At 42.3% G+C, this 14249-nt stretch overlaps 1 long non-coding RNA gene across 1 annotated transcript in view; it reads right to left on the bottom strand.

The window, feature by feature from the left end:
- LOC137960317 (uncharacterized) overlaps window positions 1-13953 on the bottom strand; it is a 30354-nt gene extending 16401 nt beyond the window's left edge. The window contains exons 1-2 of the long non-coding RNA XR_011114139.1: window positions 13599-13953; window positions 10820-11131 (exon numbers count right to left, since the gene is read on the bottom strand). This is a non-coding gene — a long non-coding RNA (uncharacterized lncRNA). The remainder of the gene's footprint in view (window positions 1-10819; window positions 11132-13598) is intronic.
- Window positions 13954-14249: the final 296 nt, after the last annotated feature.

The following is a 14249-nucleotide window of genomic DNA, read 5'->3' as shown; positions in this document are numbered from 1 at the left end:
AGTTCTCACACATCCCATTCCATCTCAAGCAGAATTCAGCTCTCCTCTTCTTGTCATCATGTTGGTGATTCTCTTGGCCTAGCAGTGTGCTTGTCATGGAAAAAAAAAGAATATTTCAAGATATCTGGCATCCATAGGAGATCAAACATAGTCAGGCACTGTTGTGCATAATCAGTGTACAACAAGAAGAACAACATCTTTGTCGACCTATCCTTGCCAAATCAATTTCGAAGATTCTCTCTACCATGACAAAAGCAAAGATTTCAGTAGCTTTTTTTCTCTTACTCGTCTTATTCTTCCTTGAGTTCATCATTAAAATATAGAAAAGTCTCATCCAATCTTCCAAGGTCCAGTTTTGATGAAACAACCACAGCAAACCAAGTGAATCTCTCAGAGCTTCAGATATGAGAGAACTTCTTATGTCCTCAGATGGGAAACAATAAACTTTGCACATGGCAGTAGTAGACACGCCCCTGCCTGCTCCATGGCAGCCAGCTCTTTCGCATTAGAGCTTCAAAGTGGTCCCACTATTAATGCTCTCAAGAGGTGGATTGCTGTAGCTGCTATTGACAAGTTGTGCTTGAATAAATCAGGTGGAAATTTCTGTGCTATAGCTGTTCCAAGCGTGGGAAGAAGAATGAAAAATAGAGCTTGAGCTTGTTCCCTCCTTGTGTCAAAAGAAAAATCAGCAATCACCATGTCAACTCCAATGGCCATGGAGTTGCACTAGACAATTCCAGCTCCTTATTTTCCCTCAAAGTTCTTTATCCACATAGTTGAAGCTCTCATGGTGCTGCCATGCAGAAGCAAACATCCCTGCCAACAATCCAAAGATTTTAAGAGGAACAGGACATTCAAAAGTTGGTGTTAGGGTTTATCTTAACCCTAGTCAAATCTCTTGGACAGATTTCATGGCCAATTTTTAGTCCTCTACATGGTCAATGTTCTACTCAATTCTGTGGTCAGTTCTTTGCTGGTAAAATTTTGTGATTAGTTTTCTGGTCAATTTTGACTTTATTCTCTTGGTGATTCTACTATTGTGGACTTATATTATTATGCACGTTGGATTAGTCCTGTTTTTCTTCTATCGTTCCCCCATGTCATCTCAAACTGTGAAGATAGCTCTCTCTTATTTATTAAGATCAGCTCCTAACTGGGGATTTCTTTTTCATGATGCACGACTCGGGGAGTCGCAGTCCCCTCCCGTGGTGGACGAAGGCCAACGCCGACCTCCGGTGACCTTGCCAGAGCTTCGGATGCCGCTCAGGCAAGGTGTTCCAACGGAAAGGAGATAGTTAGGGGGGATGATTCCTTGTCTCCTCCCTCCCTTTCCCTTTTCTCTGCTCGTAGGGAGGATCTCGAGAGTCGTCTTTAGAAGGGGGAGACCAGCACACGAACCCCGTGTCCCAGAGTCCTGGCCCACAAGCTCTCAATGGGAATCGGTATCTCCCCTGAGACGATGCTGGTAGATGATCTCTCCTATGACTCTAGACTTGATGGAAATAGCGATGGAAAGGGATGGATGAAGGTGCGGGCAAAGAAAAACAGAAGGGGGAGAAAATTTGGGTCGTCAGAAACATCTTTCTCCTTTGACGACACCTTTTTTGTGATTGGTCGAACCCAAGACAGATCAGGGCCTGTGATTCGAATCACGGTGCACAACGACAGGAAATGAGCTTTTGTTTCCTTCCTGGCGACAGATTGTGCTTACTTCCTCAGCCACTTCAAGGCTGCTAAGTCGATTGGTAGTTGCAAAACACGATCCAGGGAGCTCCAAATTGGCTCAATCTCCTTCTGCTTCTCAGTCTTTTGCTACAAGGATTGTTGGGAGTGTAAGATCACCCAGAGCCAAGGGGAGATGATTATGGCGAGAATTTACATCCCGGAATTGAAGGGCTCTTTCGGATGGATGGCTTTTCGAGTGGCTCTCATGGACCATGTTCCTGCAGCGGCAACTTCTCAACCCACGACCAAATTCAACCTGCTAACAAAGCGGCGACCCCCCCCCCCCCCCCCCCCCCGATCCTCCTATCTACGCGATGACCTTCCCGTCTCTACCCAACTCTGCGCTTGATGCCCAATCTGCCAAACTGTGAGCACCCTACTACAGATGCCTTGGCCAAGCTTGGTAGGCTTGTTGAGGAATCGCGGGTCATGGAAATTTCTTTCCCCCTGATGAGTTGGTGTGTGGAAGGTTACTGAAAGCTACTAATGCGACAACAACCATGGTTAATCCAAATTGGAACTCCATTGGCCTCGCAAATTGGTTCTGCACTCAGCTCTGCCTTGATTATCTGCCAAGAGCTTCCTATCTTGGGTCGTTGGTCTGGTTGATCTCCTTCAAGTCCATTGGCGATAAGGCTAATGCCTTAAACACTTGATCTTGCTGCCGGGCGCCGCTGGCTACTTTTACCGATTGGGATCTGTCAACTCCACTCACCCAATATGGGCAGTGGATCTCGATTTGGGGTATCCCAGTCGAGCTCTGGTCAGAGGAGACTTTGCTAGGGATTGTAGGCCGCTTTGGTAGGTTCCTTTGTTATGGTCTTGGGTTAAGTACTTGGTTTTCTGCTACCTACCAGGCCGGTCTTTTTAGTAGTATTGGCTAGGTCCTTAACATTTGGTATCAAAGCCACTACTTACATTGTGAGTTCGAATCCCGAAAAGGGCGACCTAGCGGTGTCGCTAGAGTGGGCCATCGTGGATGTCGGCTCATAATGGAGGAGCTTGTTGAGCGTCGGCTCGTAAGAGCTTGAGGGCAAGCTCTTTCTCCAAGGGGTGTGTGATGTTATGGTCTTGGGTTAACTACTTGGTTTTTCGCTACCTACCAAGCCCACTCTAGCGGCCCACTTTAGCAACCCAGACTGCCTTTTTTCACTACACAAGTCTCTAGGTCGCCCCCTCTGGGATTCGAACTCGCAACCGTGGTATAGCTCTGATACAAAATGTTAAGCACCTAGCCAATACTACTCAAAAGACTGGTGTGGTAGGTAGCGGAAAGCCAAGCACTTAACCCCAGGACCATAACAATACTCCCACCGTTATGAGCCGATGTCCACGGTAGCCCACTCTAGCGACCCGGACCACCTTTTTGATCTACACAGGTCTCTAGGTCGCCCCCTCCGGGATTCAAAATCGCAACAGCGGGATAGCTCTGATACCAAATATTAAGCACCTAGCCAATACTACCCAAAAGACCGGCCTGGTAGGCAGCGGAAAGTCAAGTACTTAACCCCAGAATCATAACATCCTTCACGAAGCTCTGAAGTCTAGCTCGCTCTCTCGCATGGATATGGTGAGACTGTTCATCATCCAGAAGAAGCATTGGACGGGGTCCCATTTCATTCGGCTATCATTTGGGGAGGAGTGTTATTGGGCAAAAGTAGTTTTTGATGATATGTCCGCTTATGATGGCACAGGGAGCCTGGTGGGGGATCCAGCCACCCTCTGCAACAACCCTCCCCACTGAATTAGAATATGAATCAAATTGATTGGACCATTGCCAGACCTGGGCACTCATCTCTGGGTGTTTGGGCACCTAGCCTTTGCCCCTTGGTCAGCTCTGCCAGGAAGCTCACCCCACAACCAACCTTCACTAAGCCAAACCCTCAACCCCATCCTCTAACGACCACTTTTACCACACCAGTCCCACCAATTCTCCCAAACCCCCCCCCCCCCCCCCCGCAGCTTCACATCTTTCTCTTTCTTAAATCGTACCCACGAATGTTCAAAGCATGAATGCTCATCATTTCCAACAAAAGAATATCTCCTATGGAATTCTTCCCTTGAAAAGGCTGGAAGCCACTGCCCCTACAAAAATACTGCTTTGAGCCCTCTTCCACATCCATTCACTCCCCTTTCCCCTTTCCCCTCCACCCACCTGCTTGGCCAACCACAGTAACCCGCCTCCATGACTGTTGTATTGCACGACTCGTGCAACCTGCCAGAGTAGAAAGAACAACCTAGAAACCAACCAAAGCAAGGCCATACACGGGGGGGGGAGAGGCTGGTCCTCCTGGCAACCACCTCACCGACTTTAAAAGTGTGACACTTGAGTGCTCTGGCTACCATCGAGCTTCTAAGTTGGGTCCCCAACAGTTGCTCGACACTCGAAGCCCATGCCCTCACTGTTCCACTGCTCATCAAGATTATCCTCAAGGTGTCCAATTAAGAGATGGACTATGACATCAATGCCCTCCTCTCGCTCTACTCCCATCTCAAAGAAATCCTCTTCTGAAACCTCTAATCACTACACCTGCCTCACCTTCTTAAGAACTCCTCTTCCCTAGCACTTACTATCACAGGTTTCCCTAGCTCTCAAGACCTTTTCATAGATACGATGAGCTCTCTCTTCCAGAGGTAGAACGATAGTGTTCCCAATCGAAACCCATATTAGTTGAAAAATTGGCGTAACTGATAGGTCTTGACAGTTATAACTCTACAATCACAAGAGGTTCTATGACAATCTGTAACAGCGACTTCTAGGGGTGGGCATGGCTCACGTTGGGTTTGGGTTTTGAAAACCTAACCAGAACCGAGAGTCCAAAACTAAAACCCTAAAAAATTCAAATAACCCAAAATGTCAAACCTGATCCTAGCCCAATCAATGTCCTCGTCTCATTCTCGTAAAACCTAATCAAACCCTCCCCACCCTGTCCCCGTAAACTTGACCCATCCCCATAAATCTGACCTATCCTTGACCAGCCCCTACCCTGTTTTAAATCTTTATTTCATCCCCTCAGGTTGGGTTTGGGGAAACCCGTCCCCAACCTTGTAAGAAGATGGGCTCAAACCCACACGAGTATGGAGAAGGTCCACACGTCCAAGAGAGGTGGCATGATGGTAAATAAGAAGTCATCTCATAAAGATGGCACAAGGGTGTAATTAGTCAAGGAGAACATGTCTACTTATGTCTTTTCTTATGTAAAGCTTGTAGCCCTAAAGGCATTATAGACATTGTACATCCTCTCAAAAACTATAAATAGAGGCCCTTGGTTTGGGTAGAGTATCAAACTCTCTCTTCTTTTCTCAATTCGTCCTAGCTCTCTCTTCGCCTAAAGGCGCTCTCTCTCTCTCTCCCTTTCTCTCTTCTCTACCCGAGTTCTCTCTTTGCCTTCTCTTCTCTTCTCTTTTCTTTTTCTTCTCCTCTTCCTCTCTTACTTTGCTCGAGGTTTTAATAATGGATTCCTAAATTCAATATGGTATCAAAGCATTGGATTTAAGATCCCCATGTCAAGAAGATGCTCTAAAGAGTTTATTATCAAAGCTACTCATGAAAGGCTCCTTGCGAAGCAAGATTGAAGCTTGTTGAGATAAGTTTTTCGTTCTTGTTATTATCACCTATTTATGGCTTCATGCTCTCGGATTTTTATCTCTGGAAGATGATTTAGAGATGATTCTCTTTATCCTATGAAAATATTGAAATTTATATATCTCGGATTGGAAGAAGATTGTCAAAAGATGGATTTTTCAGTTGGTTTGCAAGTTTTTTCCTGAAAATCGATTTATGTTGAAATCTTTTGCATGGGATGTTATTGTTTGTGGAGGAAAGTTTGTTTTAATGAAGAGCAATTCTCTTGCCTATCATGATTTTAGATTCATTAGATTTCTAAAATTTAATCACCTTGGTTAATATGTACTCTTTTCACTAATCGATTCTTTAATATTTGAGGAGTTGGAACTCCACTCGGCTTAAGTTTTTGAATGAGAATATTTTTCTTCATGGTCTCGGATTTCTTATGAGTTTATAATGATATTAATAAGCTCATGCATGAATGATTTATCATGCCAAGATTCATCAGTTTTTTTGATAGGAGGATAAGTTGAAAGAAAAAGTAATTTTGAAAGGTCAACAATGGAACATCCCTTGGCTTCTTGTTGAGGATTTCAATGCCCCCCTCTGTTGCTCCAAAAAAAGCCCTCCAACAAAAAAAATCACCCCCACTATAAGAGCTTTTTCAGATCTAATTAGCTACTTTGAGCTCCTTGAAATTCCGCTATCGGGAAAAAAATTTACTTGGTCCAACGGACAAAGCACCCATTCTTTCCAAATTAGACCTTTTTTGGCAAATAATGACTAGTTGCACCTCTTCCCCAACACTTCCAACCAAGTCCTCAACAAAATTGGCTCTGACCACTGGCCAATCCAAATTAATTCTCACCTCCCAACCTGGGGACACGCTCCATTCAGATTTGAAAACTCCTGGTTCTTTAATGATTCTTTTGCCCCCCCAACTAAAGAATTGGTGGGAAGATTTCTATCATCACCCAAACCCTGGGTGGTCTTTCCCACTTAAGCTCAAAGCTCTAAAGCTAATGATCAGGCCCTGGACTCATAGCCTCAATACCGCTGCTGCATCTGCGAAAAACTCTATCCGGAACCGCCTTTCAGAGATATCTCCTTGAAGAGCAAAGGTCACTCTCTCCCGTTGAACTCATTTGTAGAAACAACTTAAATTCTGATGTCTCAAATATCCTAAAAAAGAAACCACTCACTGGAAGCAACGGGCAAGATTCTGCTGGCTGAATGATGGGGATGGCAATACAAAGTTCTTCCATGCCATTGCCTCAGCCCGTAGGAGAACTAACAATATATCCTCCATTCTCAATGAAGGTGAGGAGATTACGGATAGCGTCTCCATTGCTAATGTGTTTGTGAAGTTTTTTACAGATCTCTATATAGAGGAGTGTTTCAACCGCCCTATCCTCGACCAGATAGAAATCAATCGTATTTCTGTGTCTGATGCTGCTCAGCTGAAGAGAACTTTCTCTCAAGAAGAAATTGATGAGGCTGCTCTCGGTCTGTCGAAGGATAGAGGCCCAGGGCCGGACAGGTTCAACGGTGAATTTTACTGAAAGTCTTGGGACGTTATTAGAAATGAAGTACATGCCTATGTAAACAATTTTCATCCAGTAGGTATCACCCATAAATCCATTGGTGCCTCTTTCATTGCCCTCATCCCAAAAAAAACCAACTCAACCCTCCCTCAAGACTACAGACCCATCAGCCTGACCACAAGCTCGTACAAAATTTCAGCCCGCAACCTCTCCAAACGTCTCAAGGCAGTTCTCCCTAGTGTTATCAGCCCATGTCAAAGTGCTTTTATATCTGGCTGCCATATTCTGGATTCAACTATGGCAGCCTATGAAATTCTTCATTCCTTTAAAAAATCGAACCAAGCGAGAGTTGTCATCAAATTAGAGTTTGAGAAGGCCTTTGATAGGGTCAATTGGAAGCTGATTGACCACCTTTTCAGTGAAATTGGCTTCACCACACGCTGAAGATTCTGGATGAGAAGCTGCATCTCAAATGCTTCATATTCTTAGTCTAGTTAATGGCAAGCCATGCGGGTACTTCAAAGGCACATGGGGAATCAAGCAGGGAGATCCTCTCTCTCCTTTTATCTTCACGTTCATTAGGGAGCACTTGGCTGCCATGGTCCGACTAGCTAAACGGGCAGGATGGCTAAGGCCTACCTCCTCTAATCCAGCTCAAGACATTGGCCTCCTTCAATACGCAGATGACAAGATTATTTTCTACGAAGGCTCCCTTAGCCAAATTCACAACAAAAGTGCCCTGCTTAGCTTATTTGAGATCTCATTGGGACAAAAAATCAGTTGGGAAAAATTATCCATTTTTGGATTCAACATCGAGCCAAGTTTGCTTAGCTCAATGGCAGGCTCTCTTGGGTGCAAAATCGAGATGTTTGCTGGAACATATCTAGGACTCCCCTTGACCCCTCGGTTCCCTTCTAAGGCTTCTTGGCACCCTATCATTGAGCGATTGGAATGGCGTTTGGCCTCCTAGAGGGGGGAATTCCTTTCAAAAGTTGGTTCTGATTAAATCATGTTTACATGGAATTCCCAACTACTTTTTGTCCATGTTATGTTGTCCTGCTTCAGTCAAGAAAAGAATTGAGCTTCTAAAAAGAAGATTCCTTGGGGGAGGGCCAAATGGGGAGAAAAAATATCATCTACTAAAATGGGAGGAGGTTTGCAAACCAAAATCTCTCGATGGTTTGGGTATTCAAGTTACTACCACTACAAATTCTGCACTTCTCCTTAAATGGATCTGGAAATTCAATCTCTATCCTGCCTTAATTTGGAGAGTTCTTGTTGCGGCAAAAGCTAACAAGCATTCAGGCTGGTGGACTGAGGGGGGACTATTCTATTCTCTCTCCCCTACTTGGAAAAAAATCATCAGACTTCTTCCTGAATTCAAAAAGGCAGTAAAGTGCTACATCAGAAATGGTACCTCAACAAAATTTTGGAATGATTGGTAGACTGGCCAATCCTGCCTCAAAATTAGCCATGAAACAATCTCTAACCTTTTAGTTAATTCTAATGCCTTCATCTCTGACATTTGGTCAGACAGTTAGTTGGAATTTAAACCTCAGAAAACATCTCTCTAATCCTGAAGCCATTCTGGCCTCCAATCTCCTTGAAAGTCTTCCAGCAATGAAGCCCAACAACACAAATGATACTTTAATTTGGACACCATGCTCAAAAGGGTATTTGCACCACTGCCTCTGCCTCTGCCTCTGCCTACAACTTCCTATGCAACACATCCACTGCCCATCCAAAACACCTTGCGGCCTCAACCTAGAACCTCCTCGCCCTGCCACGTGCAAAAATTTTCATTTGGACTGCCTATAGAAATAAAATCTGATTATTTAATCCCAAGGGGTACCCAAATCCAGGACCCACTTTCCCCTTTCTATAAAGTTGCTCCAGAAACAGCCAAAATTCTCCTATCATGCCAGTTTGCCCATTCGATTTGGACCTCTCTTTTAAATAAAATTGGGCTCCAATACTGTGTTGTTGCAAATCTATCAGCTACTATCTTCACTTATCGGTTCCAAACTCCCAAAGTTAGGAAAGATAATTATATCATGTTGTATTGGCCACATCCTATGGGTACTATAGAAAGAAAGAAACAGGAGGAAATTCAAATTCAAATCATCCCCAGTTGAAGTTCTAACTGAGCAAATATCAAGCCAAGTATCTATTTGGCTACTTCACCTAAAAGAATTCAGAAACTTTAGCAACACCAACTTCATGGAAAATTGGCAGTTAGCTGCAAGTCTCTCTCATCCCTCTTCCCCACCACCACTAGGACACTTCAAGCTTAACTTTGATGGGAGTGCTCTCGGTTGCCCTGGTTTTGCGGGCTACGGAGAAGTTATACACAATGCAAACGGCGATCTCCTCTTCTCTTATGCGGGCCCCCTTGGAAACTCTGATTCCACAATAGCTGAAGTATCGGGACTGCTAAACGGAATCAAAAAAATTTCAAATCATCTCTCGGGTCCACTTTACATTGAAGGCAATTCAAAGGTGGTCATCAACTGGTGTGCAAAATCCATCAGGCCCCGTGGCGTCACTAGGATATGCATTCGAAAATTTGTAATATAATTTCTCATTTGAATTGTAATTTGAAGCACATTCCTCGCTCTGCCAATCACTTGGTAGACACCCAGGCCAAGGCGGGCATTTCACTTCAACACCTTGTTGTGGAGGAAAGCCCTCCGACCTAGGTTTGTTTGTACTTACTCATCTCTTTTAATCTATTTACACACTTCTTAAAAAAAAAAAAAAGTTGAAAGAAGAAGTTTAAAAAAAAAAAAAAATACTTGTGGAAGAGTTTTTTATAAGAGGCCAAAACTCTTGTTTGATTCAAAGCCACGAGTTGGCTCCTTCTTCTTTCATGAATCTCCACATGAAATCAAGGTTGGAAAATTCTTTTCCAAAAGAAGAAGCAAGAAAAAATGAATTAAGAAAGTAGTTTTTTGAAAAGTCAAGGTGGCGCCAACTTATTTGAGGAAAGTTTCTCTTTTTATAGAGATCAAACCACCTCAAGATCTAATTAATTAGGCTTGATTTATTTATCCTCAATCAATCATATCTTGCCTAAATAAAAAAGGACTGAATCTAGATTGGTTTTAGTAAGTTGGTGTCAACAATTATTTTTTAAAAGATCTTGAACATCTTAGTCTATCAACAAGAAAGAGGAAATTGATTCCTTGATGTTTTGGTGTTCTTGATTAATTTTTTCCTCATAATCTAAAAGGAAGATAAGAGGTCTGATTAAAGTATCTTTTGGCCAGCACTCCTTGCCTAGTGGATATTTTATTTGCTTAAAGGGCTAGTTGAGCTCGGGTGCTTCCTCATTTTACCCGAGCTGGTTTACCTTGTCAAGGATATTGATTTTTGGCTAGGCTTGATTCTCGATTAGTGAAGCTTATTCCTTAGGCTATATCATCTCTTTTGTTGAGTAAATTATCATTCTCGACTTGTCTCTAATGGCTAAAGAACACATTGGTAATGTTAGAAGATGGGCCCAAACCCACACGACCAAGGAAGGCTCATACGTCCAAGTGTGTTAGAAGATGGGCTCAGGCCCACACGACCAAGGAGGGCCCACACATCCAAGAGAGGTGGAAGATGGGCTCAAGCCCACAGACCAAGGAGAAGTCTCACACAGTGGTGGCATATTGGTAAATAAAGTATTATCTCATAAAGATGGCATTGATGTCATTAGTTTAAGTTTCAAGGCATAATTATATTATTGTAATTTTACTCATCTATAAATAAAGCGTCAGGGGGAGGTTTAGGACACAAATCCATAACCTCTTTCTTTCTCCTATTTTCAAACATATTTGCATCTTCTACTCAACTTCCAGGCTATGTATAGTTACTAGAGCATCGTATCAAAAAGTGCAATAGAAACATATATAGTCATAGGAAATGCTAAGCAAAGTTGTAAAAAATGTAAAATTCAATTAAAAAAAAATTTAGCAAGATGAGATTAGATCCTTACCTATTTAAGCTTCTTCCTCACCAATGTCAAGGCTAACATAATCAGCATATTGTCTATCACAAAAGAAATTATCTTCACCCCCTTGCTCTGTCGTTTGATTCTCAAACTCAAGTGACCTAATACCCCCACCATCAATCAACTTGAGACAACCAAAGTAACAGCCTCTGCCATTTCTCTGCTCTTCTACGTGTTTTCGCTTTCCACACTAGCTTCTTTTGTTTTCTTTGTGATGGACAAATATACTGATTCTATTAGCCTAGTGGACAAATACCCTTTTCTTCGAAGTGCAGATAGACGAAAGTATGCTTCTTCCTACACTAATGCCCAAAATCTAGTTACCAGGAAACCAAACTAATGATATGCCAACATTTTCAACTACAGAATAAAATATAGTCAACCAAGTTCTATTTTCTTCACGACCTTGATAGTGGCAACAAAGAGAGTTTAAGAATGAATAATCATAGCAACCCACAGAAAATCAAAAACTTCAAGAAACACAATGAAACAATGAAAGATAACAATAAGGTCCTTATTCTTTTAGAAGGGAATCTACCACCAAGTATATCATAAAGAATCATGGCATCTGATATAATACATTGCTTACTAGTGGAAGAAGAAAGTCATTTAAAAAATTTGAAGATATGTAAAAGATGGAAGAAAATTTTCTATTTTTGTAAAGTTACTATTTTAGGAAAGTATTCTATCTTGATGCTTTCTATATGATTTTTTCTCTTGGGCTAGCTACTACTAGTTACAAAAGACACCTGAACATTCAAGTCCTCCCTTGGGTACTAAAAAACCAGGAATTCCTTGTGTTGAGAAGATAATGGATGGTTAGACGTTTCCAGCTTTACCAACTTTATTTCTACGTTTAGTGATGTTAGCATCCAACAGTCCTGGACCAATTATGTTGGGGAAGTTATCCACCACCATCTGGGGCAGATCCTGCACCTTATTTGGATGCTAGACAATTCATTCAATTGCAATGGAGGCATGATCTTTTGCACGGTCTCTTTCATCACATGGATCATTTCACAGTAGTCGTCATCATGGAGGACTCTAATGTGGTGATTTCATGGGTAAAGGGGATTACACTCCCTCCATAGCTCTTTTATTAGCAGTTTTACTAAGAACATTTTTCAATCCTAGTCTTCTGTAAATGGTAGTTTCTTTCCTACTCAATAAAACATGTCTGATCCAACAACTATCTTGTAGAATCTTGCCTTACCCCCGTTCACATATGCCAATAATTTAACACTCTAGATATCAATATAGATTCAGCCATCCAGCAATTAAACAAGCCAAGGTCATCTTGGTAGTGTCATGTTGATTCTCTTTTCTATTACAAGTCAAGATATCAAAATACCAAGGTCATCTTAGTATTCACTCTAACATAAACACCCTATATCATACCCATCTGTCATCATTACTACTCAAGTTGCATGAGAAACCTTAGGAAGCATTTAGGTTGTTTAGAGAGATACGTTCACTATTACATAAACACCCTATATCAAAACCATCCATCATCATTGCTACTCAAGTTGCATGAGAAACCTTAGGAAGCATTTAGGTTGTTTAGAGATACGTTCCCCGGGTGTGGTGAACCTTCATGAGGTTTCCATGGTACATTCTTCAAGCTTGTAGTTATACTGAAAATAAAGATCAAGGAATGTCAATCCATGGCCTAGATATATCGAGAGGTTTGAATCTGATACATTTGCAGATAATTCACTAATTGATATGTATTGTAAATGTCTTGATATGGATTGAGCTTATAAGATCTTCAATGACATGCATCACAGCAGCAATGTCACTAGAAATTCTCTCATCTAGATTAGTTCATGATGAGAGATATGCAAAAAGGTTGCACTTATTAAATTTGATGCACATAGCGAGGTTTGGGGCAGATGCTATGACATTATTGGATCTCCTTCAAGTGTATCGGAGTCTTGGTGAAACAATTTGGTTCAAATGCATACTATCTATTGTACTTCGAATGGGGCCAGATATGAACATACTTGTGTGGCATTCCTTATTGGGTGCATATTCAAAATGTGAAAAGGTTGATTTTTCTCAAGAAATTGGGCAAAGGATTTTGATCTCTTGGAGTATAATGATCCAAGGCTTGGCCCAATGTGGTATGCCTGACGAAGCCATGAGCCCCTTCATAGAGAAGTTACTATCAGTGGAGAAGCCTAGTTCAGCTACAATTTCAAGCCTTATACAGGCTTGATCAGTCGCAGCTGTAGTGGAAAGGTCAAGTTGGTCTCATGCTAAGGTGATCAAAACCAGGCTCCTAAATGATGTGGCAATTGGGACCGCCACTGTAGAGATGTATGGCAAATGTGGAGATATAAATTCATGAAGAATAATGTTCGAGGAAATGAATGAAAAAAAAAAGTAGTATCATGGAGTGCAAAGATAGCAGCCTCTGGTAGGAATGGCCAGGCACAGGAAGCCATTTCTTTGTTCAATGAAATGTTATCTGGTGGCATTTGCCCTAACAAAGTGATAGTTCTTTCAGTACTATCAGCTTGTAGTCATGGGGGTTGGGGGAAGAAGGATGGTCTATTTCTAAACAAATGATTCAAGATCATGGTTTTGAGACTGAATCTGACATTACTCGTGCATGGTCGACATCTAAATTATAATCTGAAGAAGCCTGATGAATAAAGAAACCGAACTTTGTTACGCTCATAACCATTTTTGACAAAGTTTTCTGCTAGCAAGAGCCTAGATTTTTTAAAAGAGTAATGGATACACTTGACATGCTACTTACTAATCTTTCAGTATCTTTCACCCGAGGCCGATCACCCAAGATTGTGTTATTTCCTCTCAAAGAAGCCGTCAACGGTCCCGAGACGGAGGGATTGCCTTTCGCCTTCTTGCTAGGGTTAATTGTTTGGTTCCTAAAGGGGAGTGACGAACCCCCAGAGGAGGTTTCTTGAGGGAAGGTCGAGAAAGACGTTCCCTGACGGGCTTTCTGCAAGAACCCACGCTCTGGCGATGCTCGGTCTAGTCGAGGAGCGATGATGGAGAGAAAGGTGGAGCAGGGCCAGATTCGGGAAGATTCCGGCGATCCGTATGGCTTCCCCTCCCAGTGATCCGACATAATCTCCATCGCACGGCCGGATTCAAATAATGCGGGGTTTGGTCAAGGGCGCTTTTGCGCGAGGCAAGGATATCCATCAAAGATTGCCGGGTTTGGTCAAGGGCGCTTTTGCGCGAGGCTCAGCAGGCTTATGCGCCTTCGGAAGCTTGAAGCCTAGGACGAGGCCTGACTTAAGTTGTTTTAAAGAATTAAAAAAAGCAACAATTTATGAAGGGAATTTTTTTTTATTTCTTATGCATAACTTGTAATTATTCATATTTTTTTATATTATTAATACATTTTCTTGCCCTAATTTCTATTACTCAATTGTAAACAGCA

This window comes from Aristolochia californica, unplaced genomic scaffold, assembly GCF_029961685.1.
Source record: "Aristolochia californica isolate CCGP_79_NKW_82.1479 unplaced genomic scaffold, dmAriCali1.0.hap1 SCAF_3, whole genome shotgun sequence".
Classification (NCBI taxonomy): domain Eukaryota; kingdom Viridiplantae; phylum Streptophyta; class Magnoliopsida; order Piperales; family Aristolochiaceae; genus Aristolochia; species Aristolochia californica.
The sequence above is the reverse complement of the archived record's forward strand: the minus strand, read 5'-3'. Positions and strand labels throughout refer to the sequence as shown.